This window comes from Pleurodeles waltl, chromosome 8 (genome assembly GCF_031143425.1).
Source record: "Pleurodeles waltl isolate 20211129_DDA chromosome 8, aPleWal1.hap1.20221129, whole genome shotgun sequence".
Lineage (NCBI taxonomy): Eukaryota > Metazoa > Chordata > Amphibia > Caudata > Salamandridae > Pleurodeles > Pleurodeles waltl.
In genome coordinates this window covers 57,395,482-57,413,380 of record NC_090447.1, presented here as the reverse complement: position 1 = coordinate 57,413,380, position 17,899 = coordinate 57,395,482, and the positions used below count along the sequence as shown (strand labels likewise).

The 17,899-nt window shown below is 42.4% G+C and overlaps 1 long non-coding RNA gene across 1 annotated transcript in view; it reads right to left on the bottom strand.

Annotated features, from left to right (window-relative positions):
• LOC138249039 (uncharacterized) overlaps window positions 1-17,899 on the bottom strand; it is a 79,765-nt gene that overhangs the window by 2,610 nt on the left and 59,256 nt on the right. The gene's annotated exons all lie outside the window — the stretch shown is intronic.

Below are 17,899 nucleotides of genomic sequence, written 5' to 3'. Positions count from 1 at the left end.
CTGTGATTATGGCATAACTATCATGCGAGACCTGGTTCACAATATATGTATTAAACCTTACCCTAGGTCCTCTGCTTAGTAACTACTATCCAGCTTGGATCTTTAACCCCCTCTCTGCTTATTGGTACCCCCCAATCTTCTGTAGGATGGCTAGTGGGGGACCCCTACGTATTGATATCTCTTTTCCTTAATCATTGTGTCCATAATTTTATGTCCTTTTAGATTATACAACATCTCTTTTTGGATTTCCAAAATCACTCCTCGTCTCCCACAGTGTGTGATACCTGTTAACCTTTTTTAGGTTAACCAGGTGTTGCAATTCAGCACTAATGTGCAATGACCCTAACTTCTGTTATTATATGCTGACCAGTACCATTTAATCTTGGCAGTAGTTCTAACAGCTAACTACTCATTACTCTCCTTGAGCCCAAGGGAATAAGAGTAGGACTACACTCCTTCTTGTAATCACCTTTTTGGGTTTACTAGGTCCCTCATATGAGCACAAAAATCCCTCTATTACAAAATCCTTCACTCACAGCTATGCACTGCTGTGTAATGACTTAAATCTCTGTTATATGCGGGCTACCACCACTACATCATAGCCACCGCTTTAATAGCCTAATATCCATTCCTCTCTTTGAGCTCAAGAAAATAAAAGTAGGACTGCAACCCTTTCCTCTCTTTTCAAGTTGGAGCAGACGTAGAACACTGAGTCTGGATAACACGCTTGTCTGTAGGCTATACCTAGGATTTAACCCAGGACCTTTTTTATTTCACTTGTGAGTTTACTTACTGTGCGGTTACTAGACTAAACCGCATCTACGATATTGGCCCTGTTGACACCACAAAATTAGAGACACAATGACATTGACTAAGCCACTATATGCCTGCTCCTTATTAATGTGTGGTGGTGATAGCAATACTGTCAATTCCTATATATATATATATATATATATATATATATATATATATATATATATATATTTATTTATTTTTTTGCAAGGGTGCACAAAAACCAGGTCAAGCTAGATATAGAAGTACGTCAAAAGGCTTTAGTCCCAGTTTTATTTCTGGCTTGTCCGGTTGTTGGATCTCAAAATCTGGTCACTCTATCTTCAAGCACCGGCAGGCCTTTTTGACACTCTACCTGCAGAGACTCACAATGAGGAGCATGTTCGATGAATTGCTTCAAAGGTCTAACACTCCTCTTCTATCAGTTAATATCCATGTTCCATGAGGTGGTGGGTCACCGTGTGAGGTTTGGACCACTTGTCTACCAAGTTAATTCGTAATATCATAGATAAGTTGGTGAGCCCACCTAAATTCAAATTCAGAGTTGGTTTTTGGATATATAAAGTATGAGATGTAGCTCATCCAATCAAAAGTCAGAATCGTGATTGTGATCCAAATATATTGTTTATTATTTTAAGGATCTAGAGAGACAGCAAGTTGACACGTGTTTTGCCCCTTTGGTGGTTGAAAGCCTGGGGCTTTCTCAAGGCTGTAAGGACAAGTAAGGTAAGTTGTTGTAATGCCACAAAGTCCAAATGAGGAGAGAGCACCCAAAGTGAATGATTGCCAATGCAACCATATAGTGACTCTCATCCTGTGCAAGCAAGATTAGTACTGTGTACTGTGCAGACAGTGGTAATAAAGGTGTAATTTTTAAATTAACTATTATAACAGAGTGCTGCGTCAAAAGCAATTAAAAACAAACATGAACTCATAACACTTGCACGCAGAGTCAATGTGTAGAAATGCAGGTAAAAAATAGGAAAAAGAAAAATACAACATCTCTCAAGCAGTGAGGGAGAGTACAGGACAGTAAGCCCTCCACCTCATGCTTAGGAATGATATTTAACATACAGTACCTCACATGGAAATAAGAAGCAATAATCCATATAAGTATTGGACATATTCTACAAAAAACAAATTGAGTAAAATAGGATTTAAACATTCACATCGGTCAAGACAATACAAAGGTATACCTAGGGTATGAATTAACATCACATCAGGTTACAGGTTGATATCACTTGTTTGGTTGAAAATAGCAATGCACATAACCAACAATAGTGGGACTTAGGAACCATTAGACAGTAGCAGAAAGGAATTTCACAACACAATATAACCGATGTATGTATTAGCATCCCATGAGATTGTTATCTCTTGTACTATTAATAATATCAGTTAATATAACCATCAGTAATGGAGTTTGGTAACAATTGGACAGCAATGAGAGTTGGAAGTCAGAAAGCAGTACACAGAGGGAGAACAGTTAAAAAGGGGGCAGCTAGGGTGAGTTATATATATATGACACTCGTGGACCACATTTTGTTTTATTCTGCCCCCCCCACCCCAAAAGGCAGATAGGGCATTTTTAGGCCAATATGCCCTCTGGGGGTTGATGGAAGCCCACTATACCACTATACACCAGAGATTATACATGGGAGCATACACTTGGGGCACAGTGTTTTGGGGGTTTTCATTTGTTTTGTGGATTGGGCCTCAGGGTGGATAGTACCACTTGAGACACCTGGGAATAAGATTATGTATGTGTTAGGGTAATCTGCTTCTCGTGTAAGGTTTGCTTCCATCTGGTAGAGTCTTTTATTGCCTTTGTCACACCTCCTTTTGGAGATATAGCAGTGTCTTTTGACTGATAGTTTGTTTTGTGTTATAATTTTCTTTTTTTATTGTAGAGCCAATTGTTTCCTTGTCTTGGTGGGGAATCCTATTTACGGGTGTAGCTTTGGACGGATCTGTAGTTTGTGGTGTTGTGGTTGGTAAGCAACTCATTTTGTAATCTTTTCATCTGTTGTGTATCCGTAGCCTGTTTGTATAATTGTTTAGACTGCTGTACTAATGTTTGAATCTTTTGATTTTTGTGTGATTTCGCTCAATATAATGTATTTATTTGTGAATGTTCTATACTAACTTGTGATATGTGTAATGTGTTTTTTCCCTTGCCAGTGGGATGTCTTTGGTGCTTGCTGTGTAGGTGCAGTTAATCCTCAGTCTTGCTGTCTCTGGTATTGTTTTTGAGTATATAGGTCTTTGTGTGCTTTGAATTGATTGACTTTTCCTTTCAGAATACTATATGGCAGTCGTTTTACTTTCTGTTTGATAAAGCTACAGTTTGTTTATTACTTATTTTACAAAATGTTGGTTATTATTGACTTATTTGTTGTGTTACTTCTATTAGTAAGGATTATGGCTAACCGCAGGATAACAACTCACCAGGTTGTTTTTCAAATCTTCCTCTAACCATGGTTCTGAGACTGACTCTGCACCTGAGGCAGAGGAGGAAGTCAAAGATTCTGGAGGTGATTTTTCTGTCCAAGAGGAATCATCTGATGATGAAGCCACTCTCAGTGCAGAGGAAGTGCCTCATTTAGTAGAGCACACTGATAGGCAGCTAGTGCAGCAAAAGGAATCTGGAATGTAACCTGAGGCTGAAAGGCTTCCCATTGGAAGTGCTGAACTCTGAGGGCCTTATTTATACTTTTTGGTGCAAAACTGCACTAAGGCAGTTTTGCCCCAAAAAGTTTTGCACCGGCTTGCACCATTTTTTAGCACCAGCTGGGCACCATATTTATGGAATGGTGCAAGCCAGTGCAAAGGGTAGGCTAGCTTAAAAAAAAATTACGTTAGGCAGTTTTGAGTCAAAATAAATGATTCTGACCAGATTAGCATCATTTTTTTACGCTAAGGGGCGTATTTATACTCTGTTTGCAATGAATTAGCGTCATTTTTTTTTAACTCTAATTCAGTGCAAAACTAACTCCATATTTATACTTTGGTGCTAGACCCGTCTAGCACCAAATTTATGGAGTTAAAGTCATTTTTTGGAAGTGGAAACCTACCTTGCCTTAATGAGATGCAAGGTAGGCGTTCCCGTGCAAAAAAATGACTCTATGGCCTTAACACCATATTTATACTCCCATGTAAAAATGGTGCAAGGGAGGGAGGAAGGGTAAACAAATGGGGCAAAGCTTGCTTTGCCCCATTTTTTAAGACCTGGGTCAGGGCAGGTCTTAGGGGACCTGTGGCCCTATTTCCATGGTGGAACATCATGGAATAAGCCCAGAGGTGCCCTCCCTAGGCCCTAGGGGCACCCCCACCCACACTAGAGGGACTGCGAGGATGGGGGACCCCATCCCAGGTAAGTACAGGTAAGTGCATTTTATTTTTGAAAGTGCCATAGGGGGCCCTGAAATGGGCCCCCATATATGGCACCGGGTGCAATGGCCATGCCCAGGGGACCCCTGTCCTCTGTGCTGGCCACTGGGGTGGTGGGCATGACTCCTGCCTTTCCTAAGGCAGGAGTCATGTGGCATGGTAGGTTTAGCACCAAAAAATGACGCTAATCTGGTTAGAGTCATTTCTTTTTACTCTAACCTGCCTAAAGCCATTTTTTGGTGCTAAACCCTCTTCTTCTATACTGCCAGCCCCACCCGACTAAAGTAATTTTTTTAAACTCTAGCCTACCCTTTGCACCGGCTTGCACCATTCCATAAATATGGTGCCCGGCTGGTGCACAGAAATGGTGCAAGCCGGTGCTCAACTTTTTGGTGCAAAACTGAGCTAGTGCAGTTTTGCAGCAAAAAGTATAAATAAGGGCCAATATTTTGTAAGTTTGCGCCACTTTTGTGTCATAAAATGACGTTAATGCGGTGCAAAAAAAGTTTAAATCAGGGCCTTGGTGCTAGATGGGTCTAGCACCAAAGTATAAATATGGAGTTAGTTTTGCACCGAATTAGAGTAAAAAAAAATGACACTAATTCGGTGCAAACAGAGTATAAATTTGCCGCAGAGTATAAATATGCCCCTAAATATGGTGTTAAGGCCATAGAGTAATTTTTTGCACGGGAACGCCTACCTTGCATCTCATTAAGGCAAAGTAGGACTCCACTTTCAAAAAATGACTTTAACTCCATAAATTTGGTGCTAGAGGGGTCTAGCACCAAAGTATAAATATGGAGTTAGTTTTGCACCGAATTAGAGTAAAAAAAAATGACACTAATTTGGTGCAAACAGAGTATAAATATGCCCCTGAGTTGCCCCAAACATGGTGCAGCCTGTGTTGCCTGCCTGTAGTGGTGTTGTAGGGTATAGAATTAATACTACAAGTTTCTTTCAGTTATTTATGGACAATGTATTTTTTGATTGTTGACCAGACTAATTTGTATGCTGAACAGTATTTGAGGAACAACAGTGCTAGGCTTGATCCCCAATCTAGAGCTAGTCTGATGACTCACCAAAATCTGGGATTGACAAAGAAGCCATCTCTGTTTTCATAATGTTCTACAAGTCCCTTAATGGCAGCCGCTATATTTCCTGCAACCATGAGTCATGATCAGTATTTGCTTTTATTTCAAGTGCTGCATTTTGTTGGTAATGCTTTAGTACTGACACAGAATCAACCTAAGTGTGATGTCTCTTCAAGATTTGGCCTATCCTTGATCATTTTGTAGATCTCTTTTTAGAGATCTATGTTCCAGAGAAAGAAGTAGATGTTGATAAGTATTTGGCCCTGTTCAGGGGATGTTTGATTTTTAGGCAGTATTTTCCTAGCAAGAGGAGACATTATAGAATTAAGATGTTTATGCTGTCTGAGAGTAGTGCTGGATATGTCTGTAATTTAAGGGGGTACACTTGTAGGGATTCCTCTATTGACACAACACCCCCGGTTGTCTGTCCATCTTTGGAGTCAGTGAGAAAAGTGGGTGGGAACTTTTATCAAAGGTCACAATTTTTACGTCTATAACTTCAACACTGGTGTGCAATTGTTCAAAGTGAAAGCTGTTGCATATGGCACAATCCACCTTAACTATAAAATTTGCCCGAAGGAGCTTTTAAGCAAAAACATCAGCGGGAACATTACATTAGTGATGAATTTCTAGATTTGAAATTTTTAGACAGGAGAGATGTCCACATGCTGACAACCATTTATGATGAAAGTACTTCAGAGGTTGGAGGCTTACAGTGCTGACATATGTCATATATTTGATATAATAAAGTGGCTGTCCATTTGTTTCATTTGGCAACCTTCATTGTATTTGTTGTACTTAAGGACTGTTCTCCAGATTCAAAGATTGGTTTTGTTCTTTTTCAGCAGTCTGTAATAGGCATTCTTGTTGAGGTGGAGCAGGCAAGTGACCTAGAACTCGAGTGGTGGAATATGTGGATACATTGAAAGATCATCCTGAACATACAGGTGCAAACCAATTGTCCATGCAAACCTGGGTAGCAAGTCATAGGCCCTCATTATGACTGCAGCGGTCTTTTCCTAAGACCACTACAGCCGCGGCCCCGGAAGACTTCTGGCAGCCTTCTAACCTCTGTATTATGACTACCACCGGATATCTGCACTGCTGGGGGTCAGATATCCGACGGCATTCACTATGGCGGTCAGCAGCGCTTAGGCAGTCCAACTGCTGACACCGCCATGCCAGAAAAAGACCGCCCACAAAGTTATGACAAGACAAGAGCCACACACGTTACCCTACCCTTGGTTTACCCAGGTGTTCAGTTTTTAAAAACGTGCAGGTTTGCTGGTTTCCCTCAGTGCCAGCTGAGCTAGGTACCACAGTACACACCTAAGCACATTGCAAAAGAAAAGTCATTTTTCAGTGGAAAAATTTGATATTTCATGTTCTGCTTTGGGGTCCTTCCCGTCGTGAACACTAGTCATACTTACACGAGTGAGGTACCATTTTTATCTGTAGACTTGGGGTAATAGAACGTGGCTGGAAATTAGTTGCCGTCTGTAGATTTTAGAACTTTCCATCACAGAAATGTGATGAAACTGTATTCGTTTAGTCAAAGGTTGAGGTTTGGAAGGGCATCTGGGTAGGAAAACCTGGAGAGAACCACGCAGTCCCCACACCCTGGGTTCCTTATGTATCAAATTTTCAAAAAAGTGCAGGTTTCCTAAGTTTTCCTATGTATTGGCTGTGCTATGGCCCATAATCTACAGCTAGCCACATTGCAAAAAAAAAACACCAGTTTTCAGTGGAAAATGTGATGTGTCCATGTTGCAATTTGGCACCTTTCCTGTCATTGACACTAGCCCTACCCACACAAGTGAGGAACCCATTTTATCAGGAGAATTGGGGAAATGGTAGGTGGTAGGAAATGAGTTGCTCCTTGGAGATTTCAGATTTTTCCATTACAGAAATATAAAGAAAATGAGTGTCTTTTAGTCAACGTTTGAGGTGTGCAAGGGCTTCCTCGTAAGAAACACTGGGAGAGGGGGCATGCAAGTCACCCCACCCTGGATTCATCCAGGTATCTTGTTTTAAAAAATGTGCAGGTTTGCTAGGTTTCCCTAGGTGTTTGCTGAGCTGGGGCCCCAATATACATCCAGACACATTGCAAAAATGGGTCAGTTTTCAATGGAAAAATGTGATGCGTCCATGTTGGGTTTTGGCTCCTTTTGGGGTGTGGCTACTATCCCTAAACAAACAAGTGAGATACCATTTTCTTAACGGACAAGAACAAGTGCTATTACTAATGGTATTTGACAGTATTTGTGCTTTCAAAATCTAAGCCAGTGTGCAAGAAAGAAACATTACGAGAAATGCCCTTCAATTCACATGCTATTATGGTTACCCACAAATTCAGAGATTCACAAATAACCACTGTTTATAAACTCCATATCTTGTGCCAATTTTGAAAATGCATAAAGTTCCTTGATACCTGTTTTTCACTCTTTATATTTTACCATATGAATTGGTCAATAGCTGGTAACAATGAAAAACTATTTCAAAGTGCAGGTCAGTTTTTAGCTCTGGGTACATCGAGTTCTTGGAAAATCCACAAACCCTATATATCCCCACAACCAGAAGGGTCTACAAGATGTAATGATGAAAATGTTTGCACAAATAGAAATTTTTCCTACTATTCTTTACAATATTTTTTTATTTCAATACTTAGGCCCTTATTTACTGGGATTTGGCGTAGGGCAGCTCTGCAAGTTATATTGCTGTGCTGCTTTACGTCAAAGTGAAAGGGCAGGAATGCACTGTATTTATGCAGTATGGTGCATTCCAGTCCTTTCTCCCATACTGGTGCCATTTTGGCAGCCTGGCACCAACACAGGCTTCTTTGCACTATGGTGCAAGGGTGCCTACATTGCATGGAACATTGTATTGTGCACAAAAACAATTCTCAGAGGTGTTTCCTCTTTCAAAGTATGCTACAAATTGTTGAAAGAGGAAACAAAATGAGGAGAAATAAACATATTTCTTCTTGTTATGCCTCACCTCTGAAGGCTTAATGCTTAAGCACTTCCCCATATTTTCGTGTTTAAGTAAATCTGGGGCAGCGTCACAATTCATGGGTGTTTCATGGGAAAACCCTCCGCAACAACCATGGAATGCCTCTCTGGCACAGAGTAAGGCAATGCAGCCACTCATGCTCCGTTGCCTAACTCCATATCTATGAGGCCACTCAAAACCATGCAACATGGCTTTGCTTAGCCTCACAGATATGGTTGAGAGGTTTGCGCTGTTGGAGCGTCACAAAAAGTGATGCTGTAGTGGTGCAAGCCTTTCATAAATAGGCCTCTTTGTTTCTTTAATGAAACCTTGAAGGAACTGCACAAATGACCCCTTGAAGAGTTCAGAATCTTGCCTAGTTTTTAGAAATGTATAGCTTTATGGGATCAACCATGGGTTTCACACTCGTTTCCACAAGGATCTAGAAGGAGGATGAAAGCACAAAAAGTAGGCAAAATGGGCTTTCTACCAGTAAAATACCAAAACTGTGGTAAAAATGTGGTCTTATGAATCAAGTCTGCCGGTTAATGAAAGCTGGGAAGATGGTAAGATTAGCACTGCAAATCCTCAGTTGATGGGGTATTTGGTTGCCAGTCAGGTCACCCCCCTGTCCAAGCAAGGACCCTCACTTCAGTCCGGGCAAAGGATAAACACACCTGGTGAACCCCCACTCACCCACTTGTTAGCTTGGCATGAGCAGGTAGGGTTAACCCAGAAGCTTTGTGCAAAACATTTGTAACAACACATACAGTATTACAGTGAAAACACTAGAAAATGGACACCACAACAGTTTAGTAAAATATGTAATATTTATCTAAATCAAACAAGACCAAAATGGCAAAAATCCAACATACACAAGTCAAGATATGAATTTTCAAAAGAATAAGAGTCTTACTCCATAGAAAACAATGGAAACGTTGACTGCACACAAAGTACCTGTTTTGTGTCAAAAATAAAGCAGCACATGCGAGCGTGCGTTGGAAAAGTCAGCAATGCGTTGATTCCTCCCTCATAAAAGAGGCTGTGCGTAGTTTCTTCTCCGGTCGGGTCGGCGAGGCGTCGTTCTTCTCCCTTCAAAACAAGTGATTAGTTAATTTCCAGACGGGGCACCTTAGATCTGCACATGGTCAGGATGACTTTGATGCCCAGGGACAATGCGTGAAAAATACGGTTGCACGAGGTAAGAAAACCACGCTGCATGGGGTTCGAGTCATTATCTACAGCCGTAAGGGGGTGTTGCGTGTCATTTCTCCAGCCGTGATGTGTCGATCTTCCAGCTGCGATGCAGATAGAGCATTGATTTCTGCTGCCAAGCCGGTGGTGCATCGTTTATTAGCTGCGTTGCAGATGGTGCAGTGAACATTTCCCCTCACGGCGTTCTGTGTGTGGAGTTTCAGCTCTTGTTCTGCCAACTTCACATTTCAAGGGCCCTGGGACTGGATAGGGCACCACTTGGCAGAGCAGGAGTCTCTGCAGGGAGTCCAGGTGCTGGCAGAGGAAGCCTTTGATAGCCCTGAGACTTTAAAACAGGAGGCAAACTCAGTTAAATCCCTTGGAGATTCTTCTCAAGCAGGAATGCACAACAAAATTCAGTCTTTGTCCCCTCTCACAGGCAGAGGCAGCAACTGCAGGATAGCCCAACAAAGAACAATCACAGGCAGAGGCAGGACTTCTCCTCAGCTCTCCAGCTCTTCTCCTTGGCAGAGGTTCCTCTTGAATCCAAAAGTGATCTTGAAGAGATTCAAAGTAGGGGGTTTGAGGTCCACTTTGTATACCCCTTTCAACCTTCGAAGTAGGCAAACTTCAAAGTAAAGTCTCTGTTGTTCACACGATCCTGCCTTGCCCAGGCCACTCCCCAGATGCACACTAAGACATTGGAGACTACATTGTGAGAGGGTAGGCACAGCCCATTCAGGTGTAAGTGACCACTCCTCCCTCCACTCTAGCACAGATGGCTCATCATGATATTTAGGCTACACCCCAGAACCCTTTGTCTCACTGTATAGAGGGGATTCACTAATAATCCAACTGTCAAACTGACCCAGACAGGGAATCCACAAACAGGCAGAGTCACAGAATGATTAAAGAAAGAAAATGGACACTTTCTAAAAGTGGCATTTTGAAACTAACAATCTAAAAAACAATTTTGCTAAAAAATTTATTTTTTAATAGTGAGTTCAGCGACACCAAACTCCATATTTCTATTTGCTTCCAAAGGAAATCTACACTTTAAATTATTTAAAGGCAGTCCCCCATGTTAAACTATGAGAGAGCTAAGCTTTGCAACAGTGAAAAACAAACTTAGCAGTAGTCCACTGTTAGGACATGTAAAACACATCAATATATGTCCCACCTTTAATACACACTGCACCCTGCCCATAGGACTACCTAGGGTCTACCTTAGGGGTGCCTTACATGTATAAAAAGGGATGGTTTAGGCCTGGTAAGTGGATACACTTGCGTGGTCAAACTGACATGTTAAAACAGTGGCAGACCTGAGCCATGCTTTCCTGTCTACTGATGTGGATGGCACAACCAGTGCAGCAGGTCCACTAGTAGCATTTGATTTACAGGCTCTGGGTACCTCTAGTGCACTTTACTAGGGATTTACTAGTAAATCAAATATGCCAATCATGGAAAGTCAATTACACATACATTTTACACTGGAGCACTTGCACTTTAGCGCTGGTCAGCAGTTGTAAAGAGCCCAGAGTACCAAAAAACAGCAAAACAGAGTCCAGCACACAGTCAAAACATGGGAAGCAGATGCAAAAAAGACAGGGGAGACCACACCAAGGATGCCAGGTCTAACAATGCTATTTGCAGGAAGAAACAGACAATTTCTTTTGCATCACTTTTTCCCCCTTTCCCCCCCCCCAAAATGTTTTTTTTATCTGTTGGGTAAATTCTCGGTCACTTCCCTGGAAATACAGACATCCTGGGCACCTTTAGGATCCTGAAAATGTTAGAAAAAAGGAAGCAAATTTGGTGTGGATAGCTTATGTGGGAATACATTATGGAGACATAAGCACAAACTATCCCAAATAGCCAAAAAAGGCTTAGCACTGAGAGAGGGGGGCTAGCAGTGAAAGGCTTAAGAGAAGTACAAGGAAACTCACATCAGACCAAAGCAAAATGTTGGAAAATATACTGATAAGGTGAGACCTCTCCATTATCCTAATAGAAACAAATACATGGGTTGAGGCTCAGGAGTGTGCAAAATCCCATATTTTCTAAAGATTCTCCTTACGATCCATGACAAGTTTGTGAAATTAACTTTTCTGAGTGAATAAGTCTCCTGAGTGCAGTGATGCTTCAGTATTGCCTAATATGAATATTGAGAAAGCTCATGAATTTTGGATAACATGAAATTCAGGAATTACACAACTTTCAGTTGTAATTGAATTTGTGAACTTCATAAGCCAAGACCTGGAAGACCTGGAACCCCTGAGGCAGGAATGGCAGTGGTCTGGTGCCCTACCACCCTGAAGGGAGAGGCAAGGAGAGTAGACAAAAACAGACAGAGCAGCTGGAAAGATGCTTCCACTTGCTGCTCGGAGACAAAGTGTGACAAGTCTCTCTTATTTTTAATGGAGCAACTGGGGTGAACTTGGCAGATGTCCTGTTGTTCATGTGGCAACTGGTCAAGGTTGTGCTCAATCTGTAGGCAAATCTTTATCAGTGACATCGGTAGAGGGTGATGGTTGCGCAGACTTACAACATCATTGATAAGGCTGCTTTTTGGGTGCTTCCACAATGACCCGGGTAGGGTTAAAGAAACTTCTTTCTTTGCAATGGTGGGGGCTGGGCATGCTGATAAGGAGCCTGATGTAGTGTATGGCGACAATTTAATGGTCATCATGAGAGGGGCAGGGCTGTAGGAGGTGTGCAGTTGGCTGCTTTCAACCTTCCCTCTACAGCATGTGGGTTTACTTTTGAAAATGGTATTTATCTGAACCTGACACTGAGCTAAGCCTGGGACCCGTCGCTTAGGAGGGCATCTCCCTCATCTTCTTTGTTGCAGTACAGGCAATAAAGAATAATACAGGTTGACACCTTGTTCCCTTTAAGCTGCTATTCTTTAAGACAGCATTCTTTTTTTGTTTTGCGTCCCAGTCTCTGTATGTGGCAGGATTCTGTCATCCAGCCACTAGATGCCAATTCTGAGGGCCCTTTGCAAACCTCTTCTGTATAGGAAAACATACACTTCAACACTTTCCTTACTTATTTTAATTTCACAATTTAGTCCAGGTTTCTGTACCACGTTTCTGTTGCATTATGGACCTTGTAGTTTCCTCTGTCTTCAGACCCTTGCAACATCCCATTCTGTTGGTGGTTCTCAACTCACTACATTGCAAGTCTTCCTATTTGTTGTCTTGTGTCTCCTGGTTCCCCTGGTCTTTTCTGTTCCAAGTCTTAGTTGAGCCTTCCCTTCATTGTTAGTTCCCTGATTCCTTCCTCTTGGCGCTTTGTCCCTACACGTATGCTCCTCCTTTGAGCCTTCAGCTGTTTCAGCCCTGTGAGTGCTGAGTGCAGCAGCTTTAAACTTACTTGCTGAATGAGTGCTCTGTCATGTACTTTCTTTTATGATACTTTGTTTTCCTTTTGGTTCAGTTTTAATCTCCTGCGTTCCCTTCTCCTTGTTTGTATGATTGTCATTGTTCCTCTCCTGCTACATGTATCCTCCTTGACTAACGTTCTATGTATTCCAGTACTGAACCTGTTCTTTACTGTAGTCCTTTTTTTTTGCCCAATTCATGTGTCTGTGATCTCTTTGACTTAAGTCTTAGTATTTCAGTCCTGAACATGACCTGTAATCCAGTACTGCTCCTGCCCTTGATTCTAATCTTTTTTTTTCTTTTGAGCCCAGATTTTGATTTGCTGTATCTTTTTCTGTTCCCTGTTGTCCTGTCTTGTGGTTATATTGTAAATTTGATTGTCTTAGCTTCTAAGCACGCTAGTTAGACTCCAAGGCCCGTGCCTTTGGCATAGAGAACCATTCGGCATTCCTTATCTATAGGAGCTGCTGGATTTCTCCCTGAACACTGTGGGATTAATCTTCTCCTTGCTTTCATTTAGGATCCTTTCACCTCAGACAGAGATTACTATCCAAGGAACATACTCACTATCATTTATGAAAGTTTGTCTGTTGCCTCCCTCGTTCCCCTTTGTTGTCCAACTCGTGCCATCTTATAGTTTTCTTTTACAGACTTTCAGTTTCCTGATTGTTAGACTTTTCATCCTTGGCATGGTCTCCCTTAACGTTTTGCATCTGTTCCCCAGGTTGGTGATGTGAGCTGGACTCTGATTTTACTGTTTTTGTTACTCTGGGCACTTTACCACTGCTAACCAGTGCTAAAGTGCAAGTGCTCCTTTACAAAATGTGTATGTGATTGGTTTATCCATGATTGGCATATTTGATTTATTAGTAAGTCCCTAGTACAGTGCACTAGAGGTGCCCAGGACCTGTAAATCAAATGCTACTAGTGGGCATGCAGCACTGGTTGTGCCACCCACATAAGTAGCTCTGTAATCATGTCTCAGACCTGCCACTGCAGTGTCTGTGTGTGCAGTTTTAACTGTAAATTCGACTTGGCAAGTGTACCCACTTGCCAGGCCTAAACCTTCCCTTTTCTTACATGTCAGACACCCCTAAGGTAGGCCCTAGGTAGCCCCAAGGACGGGGTGCAGTGTATGGTTAAGGTAGGACATATAGTAATGTGATTTATATGTCCTGACAGTGAAATATTGCTAAATTCGTTTTTCACTGTTGCAAGGCATGTCCCTCTCATAGGTTAACATGGGGGCTACCTTTAAATCTGATTAAAGTGTAGATTTCCTTTGGGAGTGGATGGACATGTGGAGTTTGGGGTCTCTGAGCTCACAATTTGAAAATACATATTTCAGTAAAGTTGATTTTAAGATTGGGTGTTTGAAAATGCCACTTTTAGAAAGTGAGCATTTTCTTGCTTATACCATTTCTGTGACTCTGCCTGTTTGTGTATTCCCTGTCTGGGTCAGTTTGACAGTTGGGCTGGTTGCACCTCACACTAGACAGTGACACAAAGGGAGCTGGGGTGTAGCCTGCATATCCTGATGAGCCATCTGTGCTAGGAGGGAGGGGAGGAGTGGTCATTCACACCTGAAAGGGCTGTGCCTGCCCTCACACAATGCAGTCTCCAACCCCCTGGTGAGTGTCTGGAGCCTGGTCTGGGCAAGGCAGGATTTCACATTCCAAAGAGACTTTACTTTGAAGTAGGTCTACTTCAAATGACAAAATTGGGTATAAGAAGGGCACCCAAAACCACAGACTTGAGAAACACTTCTGGAACCAAGAGGGACCTCTGCCTGGAGAAGAGCTGAATAGCTGAGGAAGAAGTGCTGCCCTGCCTGTGACTGTGCTTTGTGGAGCTTTCCTGCAGTGCTGCTTCTGCCAGAGTAAGAGGGCAAAGACTGGACTTTGTGTGCCTTCCATCTTGTGCAGAAATCTCCAAGGGCTTGATTTAGAGCTTGCCTCCTGTTGTTTGAAGTCTCAGGGACAGCAAAGACTTATCTCTGCCAGCACCTGGAGTCTCTGGAGAGACTCCTGCTCTGACAAGTGGTGCCCTATCCAGTCCCTGGGCCCTTGAAAGGAAAGCTGGTGGAAATCCAAGGAAATCGACTTCGGACGACTTCGGACTGATGCCGCTGCTGAATCCGGTGACACCGCCTGCACCTGATGCCGTGACCTTCGCTGGAACGCGGCGCTCTTCGCAGGCCCGATGCCGCTGCAGCCTCGCTGAAGTCCGCGACTCCGTAGAAGTCACCGCAGCACGTCGTGACCGACGCCGTTCGAAGTGCGCGGATTCAACGTTTCGCACAGACGCCGCGATCGGCTTGTTTTCACTCTTCACCAAAGGTACTGTACTTGGGGGTCTACGCGATTCCGTGTCCGGCACCGCTGGTGTCGGCTTGTTGGGAACGACTCCGTCACGATGCCCTGTTAACACCTCATCGAAGCATTTTTGTTTCTAAGCGCTATTTTTGAGTTTAATCTTTAAAAATTCATAATTTGACTTGTGTATGTTGTATTTTTGTCGTTTTGGTCTTGTTTTGTTTAGATAAATATTTCCTATTTTTCTAAACTGGTGTTGTGTCATTTTGTAGTGTTTTCATTAAGTTACTGTGTGTGTTGGTACAAATACTTTACACCTAGCACTCTGAAGTTAAGCCTACTGCTCTGCCAAGCTACCAAGGGGGTAAGCAGGGGTTAGCTGAGGGTGATTCTCTTTTACCCTGACTAGAGTGAGGGTCCTTGCTTGAACAGGGGGTAACCTGACTGTCAACCAAAGATCCCATTTCTAACACTGATTAAAACCAGTCCTCAGCCTCTGTGTCCCCTTTCTTTCCAGACTTCTGGTATTTCCTAGTATGTGTTTTAGGACAGCACTGGAAATCCCATTTTTCTACAGAGAGCTCCCACCCCCAATAATTCAGTCTTGTCCAAAACCACCCAGCTGGACCCTTGTCAGTAAGTGTTGTTTGGCTCTTTCTGTTTTGATACTTTAAAATAACTTGTGTGAAAAAAACAGGCAACACTTGTAGGACAATCCTGAAAATAGCATTTCAACAGTGAAGTGTGTCATATAGGGAGCTCCTCTTTTGGTAAGAGGAGTGTGGGCTGCTCCTTGGAAAAAGATTTCTATGGTCCAGCGTCAGTCAGGCAACTTTGTTTTGCCCCTCTGCCTAAAATAACTGCAAAAGCAGGGGTAATAAGCTTGATTGCTTCCTTAGTGGCCATACCACTATTATTAAACATTTTAAATCATCTCACTTACACCAACTCAACAGCAATGTGTGAGCTGTGTTAAACTTATAATATATATGGACACCCAGTATTCCAGAGAAAAAGGGTAATACACTACAAACCAAAAACAGTGTTCTCCTAGTAGTTATGTGTTTATTCTTTAAACTTGACTGAGGTTGTCACAAATGAAAAAAAGATAACTTGTGTGGCTTGGTAGATATCAATTAGGGTTTTGTGAAGCCCTTGCACCCAGTTCCGAATCATTAAACAGCTCTTTGTGTTTAATACAGGTTTCAATATAAGGGATTGCCTTGTAAAAGCATATAAAGAACTTTTAAAATATACTATATTCACATGTGTGAAAGGTAGCAATGGCAAAAAAATGCACCTCCTTGTTGTGTCAAATCTGGTATGTGAGTAAGTAAACTCAGAGTGGTGCTCGATGGTCAATTGTCCTACTACCCAAAGGCAAGACATTTATGTATAAGAAATACGCAATGTACAGAAAAGCAGAAATATTTACACACACGAGTATGAAGTCTGATGTCAGAAGTCCATTAGTGAATAGTACAGTAAACTTCTTTGTGTTCCAGTAAGGTATTTATTTGGATCAACAAATGCTTTGTATAGTTGGATCAATCATAGGCAAGATATAGTGATAGCCTTTGGAATATATATGTAGTCATACACAGCCAACACATGTTTCATCACACAGTGACTTTTTCAAGGCTAGACTGTAGACTAAATAGACCCATGTACGACTAGATATTTGATGTGGAACAACTGTATCCAAGTTAAGTGAGCAAGGAAGTTTGATGTACCGGTAATTCAAAAAGATTGTAACCAAGAAAATGTATCATCCGCGTATAATAGAGAGAGTCATCAAAGAAAGAGAAAGTATGGGACCATGGTAAGTCCTGTGGAGCTGTGCTACTGTGCACCCGTCGGTGTAAGTACAAGTGACACAACACAACGCAGAAAGACAACTTGCTGTGCTACGCCCAATGCAGAGAGCAGGAATGTGCTGTATTTACTAAGATATAGGGCATTCTTGTTCTCTCTCTCTCTATGCTGGTGCACTGGGTGCTGCACAGCACAAGCATCTTGTGTCATGGTGCAAGTCTGCCTGCATTACAGGCAGGATTGATTTTCCTCAGGAAGGCATGACATCCTGCACAAAAGCAATCTTCTGAAGCATTATTCTTCTATGTCTGTGGCAGAATGCAGCACATGTAGAAAGGAAATAATGAGGATTTATTAGTAAATCTGGGAATTCATAAAAGTGTATGAATGAATAAAGGGAATGTCCACACTCCACTCCACCCATCGAACATCTCCCAATGCAGTGTAACTCAAGTCAGTTATTTGCGTTACTCTGTATTTACCAAGTCAAGCAGCGTCACACAAGGTGGCTTTGAATGGCTTTGTCAATATCATCTAAGTCTTTGGACCTCATTACGGCGGTGATCCGAGCGGTACATTACAACTCTGGCAGTTAGGCTGGCATCCCCACCAGGATTGGAGATCCTTGGAGTCTGAAGGGGTAGCAGTACTAATCCACCAGGGTAGCACTGCCCCTGGGATTACGACCCCCTTCTCCACCAGCGATTTCATGCCGGTACCACTGCCATAAAAAGACTGGTGGAGGGCGCTTGCAGGGGGCCTCCCTGGCCAGCACCCTCGCAATGTTGACTGTCTGCTTTGCGGACAGTGAACATTGCGAGTGTGCTAGTGCACCCAGCTTGCTGTAGCATTGCTGTCAGCTCGATTAGGAGCCTGAGGCAATGCTGTAGGTAGTTTCCCACTAGGCAAGCGGGAGGAAACTGAGGTG